At 48.9% G+C, this 5091-nt stretch overlaps 1 pseudogene; it reads right to left on the bottom strand.

The window, feature by feature from the left end:
- Window positions 1-986: 986 nt before the first annotated feature.
- LOC104293515 lies at window positions 987-2715 on the bottom strand (annotated as a pseudogene).
- Window positions 2716-5091: the final 2376 nt, after the last annotated feature.

The following is a 5091-nucleotide window of genomic DNA, read 5'->3' as shown; positions in this document are numbered from 1 at the left end:
GGGCAGAGCAGAGGGGGAGGATGACCTCCCTCCACCTGCTGGCCACGCTCTTCTTGATGCCCCCATGATGCCACTCACGTTCTTGGCCACATTGCTGGCTCATGGGCATCTTGTTGTCCCCCAGGACTCCCAGGTCCCTTTCCACAGAGCTGCTCTCCAGGAGGTCAGCCCCCAACCTGTACTGGTGCGTGGGGTTATTCCTCCCCAGATGCAGTACCCTACACTTGCCCTTGTTGAACTTCATTCTCTCTGCCCAACTCTCCAGCCTGTCCAGGTCTCGCTGTATGGTGGCACAGCCTTCTGGCGTGTCAGCCACTCCTCCCAGTTTTGTGTCATCAGCAAACTTGCTGATGGTACACTCCATCCCTTCATCCAGGTCATTGACGAATATATTGAACAGGACTGGACCCAGTACTGACCCCTGAGGGACACCACTCGTTACTGACCTCCAACAGGACTCTGCACCACTAACCACAACCCACTGAGCTCTATCTTTCAGCCACTGTTCAACCCACCCCACCGTCCATTCATCTCACCCACACTTCCTAAGTGTGGCTGTGCGGATGGTGTGGGAGACAGTGTGGAAAGCCTTGCCGAAGTCAGGGTGGACAACATCCACTGCCCTCCCCTCACCCCCCCATCCAGTCACGCCGTCATAGAAGGCTAGTGTAGAGTGGTGTAGTCCAAGAAAATCAATCCCCAAAACACAGTGTAATATTTCTATTCTAGCAAGGTTTCAATAAAAATACTGGCATATAAATCTGAGGGAGAGGGACATTTTTCACAGTATGTTGTTCAGAGTCAACAACTCACATCCTGCGAGAAAGTTACATATACTTCTTATAAAACTTCCTTCTCAGTGGCAAAGGAAATTAAGGCCATCAGACTCGCAGCTTAAAAATTCACATACAGAAAATCGAAAAATATGTTGTGCTTCTGAGAAGGCTCTGTTCTGTAGGCACAGAGGAACCTGGCTGACTGAAAGTTTACATGACCACACAGCTTCTGTTAGATGTCCTTGTGCTCGCTTGCTGGTGGTGAAGGCCTTCTTCCTCTGAAGCTTCGGCTACTTCTTCCTCAACTTCTTCCTCTTCCCCTTCATGGACAGTTGTCTTAAAGACTGTGCTTCTTTGAGCAACCTCCTCTCCCTGAGAATTTTTCAGCACAATTTTCACATCTTTACTAGTGCCCCAAGAATTCTGGTTCTTCCAGATGAGGTCAGTGGGAGGGTTAGCAGTTACTCCAGCATTTACAGCCCAGATTGTAACAGTTTGGCCTGCCTTTAGTATATATCTTGAGGTATATCTGTAACTAGCAGAAGTGTCCCCTATTTTTTGGATCATCTCCCAACCTCCCATAGGCTGATCCTGTTCAGAGGTGTTCTTCAAGCGGATGAATTTTCCGTCAACATCTATCTCCTCAATAGTGACATTTCCAGTGGCAGAAGCTGAGTGGGAAATGCTAACACTACTGCTGGCTTCAGATTCCTCCACATCAATCCTCCTCCTCTTCCCTCTCTGGTTGTACACACACTACGGCTTGATGAAGCCCATGAAACTGTCACTCGGGAAGATGGGCTTGGAGAAAGTTTCAACCTCTCCTCTTCACCCTCCAGCAATTTTGGGTATGCATTGATTTCCATATCAAGTGTCACTTTAACATCCAGAAGTTGTTTGTAGTCACTCAGCTGCTCCTGCATCTGCTTTCTTATGTCTGCTGTTTCCTTCTCTTTCTAGGACAGTATTTTGCAACAGTTTTCCTGTTCCTTGGCCAAGCTTTCCTTATGCTCTTGCACTCTATCTTGCCATGCTCTAGACTCTTTCCAAAGGCTGGCCACAAGGGAGGACAGATTATCAAGTCATATGTGACTTTCATTCAGTTCTTCTCTTATGGAGTTGGCTGCAGAATTGCTCATCTCAGAGGACAGTCTGCATGGTAAGTCTGTTCAAGCTCTTCATGGTACATCTTCACTTGTGCATCATGCTGCTCTTGTATTTCACGAAGGGCTTGGGCCAGTCTATGTTCATACTCAACTTGATGCCCAGAATCAACTTCAACGAAGCGAGTTTCATATTTCCTTCTTGCTCCATCTATTTCCTCCTCATACACGCTTTTACAGAATTCCAAGTCCTCAGTGAGACTCTGACAACGGTTTTCAAGATCCACCTTCAGTAAAGTTTCATTTCCAAGCTGTTCTCTGGCAGCAGCTGAAGAAACCTCAAGCTGCATAATTTGATATTTTAAATTCTCAATTTCTCCCTCCAGACTTTCCTTATCACCAAGGGCTGTGGCCAGTGCAGCTTCTTTAGAATTGAGGGCTGCTTCATGCTGTCGCAGTTTGACTTGGACTCCTTGAAGATCAGATTCCCTTTTTGTGTAGCTCGCCGGCAGCTGCTCGTGCTCAACGTGGACCTTGCCCAGCTCGAGCTCCAGCATGGCCTGCTCCTGCGCCGTGTCGTCCAGTGCCTGGCGGATGTCGGCCAGCTTGGCCTTGTAGACCGCCTTCAGGTTGCTGACCTTGCAGCCGCGCATCTCCTCTTGCACGGTGACCTGCTGGTGCAGGGTGCTGTACTCCAACTCCAGGCTCCGCACCCTGTCGATGTACACGATGTACACGATGTACACGATGTACACGACCAGGCGGTCGCAGAGCCTGTGTCGGTGAACGGGAAGCTCTGCGGTGCATGAGCTCTCCTTAGTGACGGCTGCGCTCATGGAATCACTTCAGCCAGTTTTTGAGGTGCTTTAGGGAATTTGTGGACACTGCTCGGCTCGTTGGCTGCTTGGGGGGCTGTGGGCCAGTAGCTTCAGTGCCCTGTTGGCTCCATTTTTGTCCAGAAAATGGAGAAGGTGGTACTGGAAAGTGTTGACATCTATTCTAAAAATTAGCAACATGAACAAGAACTACTTTTTTTTTTTTTTTTTATTAGTGCTTTCTCTGCCAAGCTTGTGGCTCCACCTTACTTGTTAATCCCTGCTCCAGCCATTCAGGGATAAAATGTGATGCTCTTCCCTTTGGAGTCACTGCTCTGTATGAAGAGTACTGGAACTTAGGAATTGGCTGGTGCTCTGCCCTCCCCCAGCTCCCAGGACTCCTCTCTTTCTCCTTTGTCATTGCTAGATATTTTATACATCACTTAGATGGTTGTGGGGTCCCAAGTGAGCCTTTTTTCTCCACCAGAAGATCTCAGAAAATTGTTTCTCAGGTTCAGTTCCTACTTGGCACCTCTCTAAGTTTGGATTGGGCAAGAAAAAGAGCGGAGGAGGGCGCCTTGGTGGCTGTGCGTGCTTGCACGGGTTCAGAGGCACGTGGCACAGGTACCAGTCCTGGGAATGCCAACATGGAAGCCAGCTGGAGGCCAGAGGGGCAATGAAAGAAGGACAAGAAAGAGAAAAAGGGGGAAAAGATGGGGCGAGAGGTGTCCCCTTTCCCATGCAGACCACCAGTCCTGTTGTCCCCAGAGCTCTTGGGTGCGTTAGTACAGGCAGCTCTTCCAATATCGCCCCTTGCATCAGTATTGGCAAAGACTTTGTTGGTGTATCCCATCCGGGCTGTGGCCGTGGGTGAAGGGAAATGCTGTGCGGAGTCCACGGACTGGTGACTCTGGGATCATGATATTTCTGCAGAAGATAGTGATGGTGGACCTGACCGGCTCAAGTGAGACAGGCTGGTCTGGCAGCACCGTGCCATGGTGGGCACACTGGTGCAGCTCCTCGGCAGGAGGTCCTCCCTGCCCAGACACCAGCACGAGGGCTGGGCTCCAGTACAGAAGGGCTTCATTGCTAAATGAGCATCAGAGTTGCCCCAAAGCTACCACTGTGCTATTGATGCAGCTTTATTTTTTTTTTCCTAAGAATGTCTTTCTCTCTCTCTTTTTTTTTTTTAAATGAGTAACTTGCACATAAAAAAAAAAAAAGCACCCAAAAAGCATCTGAGTTTCAGATGTGCCTCAGAATGATGTCAGTTAGAGATCACATCTTGTGAACTTCCCTTCTCACTTACCACATCCTGGTGGGGTTTTCTGTGTCCCATCTCAAGGCAAACATTTCTTACAGGAGGTAAATATAGCAGAGCACCTACTCGTGATGAAATGCGTGGGCCAAAGCAGCCGCCTTTGGGGGCGTAAGCACTTTCTAATTATAGCAGGTCCAGCTTCCTTTTTTCTCCCCTTCACACGTCATTATGTAAAACTCATTCTTCTCGGTTGTGTTTCCTGAAATAGGACCTCGGTGGATGTGTGTACACAGACTAGAAGTGAGTGTCAAAAGCGTGTTCTGGCCCTCTCTCCCTTTTGCCCGGTGGGAATCGGAGCAGCGTAAATCAGATGACAAGGGCAGACGTTGTTTCATTTTGTCCCGGGCAGCCCCGGGGTGGGAAAGGTGCACACTGGAGCTGTTTTCTGCAAAAATTTCGAGTAGGCTCTATAGAAGTTGGTTAAACACAGGCAATTTGGCTCCTGTAGGCTGGAGGTCAAGAATACAAACAGAATAAACTGCGCTGTGAGAAGCTGAAGATTAATCACTAAACTTTCATCTGCCGTTTAATTCACCATTATAAGTATGTGGCAGTTGTAGTTCAGCCACTCTCAGGTGGTTTTGCTGTGTTGTTTTTTTTTTAAAGGGAGGGGAGAGGGTGCCAGGTAAGGGCCCTATTGCCTTATTTCTGTGCCCTAGAGGGTCACCAATGCAGGTTTGGCTCCTGAAGTGGAGGGGAACGGGGTCGAGGTGAGGTGGACAGTGGGCTGGATCCACTTGGCTGGGATTTTTCTGCTGAAGACCTGAGCAAAATCAGTTGTGTATGGCCAGGCTTGCCACAAACGTAGTACTGAAGTTTCCATTACAGGGAGTGCTAAAACCCACAATTTTACTGGAAGCAATGCTTCTCCCATCCCTCCCGACCTGTGCCCAGCGGTCTGAGGCTAACTGTGGTCCTTTCTCCATTCCAGCAGTGACTGGAGTCAGGGACCTCTTAGAATCATAGAATTGTCTAGGTTGGAAGAGACGCTTGGGATCATCGAGTCCAACCACCTACCCTACTCTACAAAGTTCTCCCCTACACCATATCCCCCAACACCTCATCTAAACGGCTCT

The sequence above is a fragment of the Charadrius vociferus genome, unplaced genomic scaffold (genome assembly GCF_000708025.1).
Source record: "Charadrius vociferus isolate BGI_N301 unplaced genomic scaffold, ASM70802v2 scaffold459, whole genome shotgun sequence".
Taxonomy (NCBI): Eukaryota; Metazoa; Chordata; class Aves; order Charadriiformes; family Charadriidae; genus Charadrius; species Charadrius vociferus.
The sequence above is the reverse complement of the archived record's forward strand: the minus strand, read 5'-3'. Positions and strand labels throughout refer to the sequence as shown.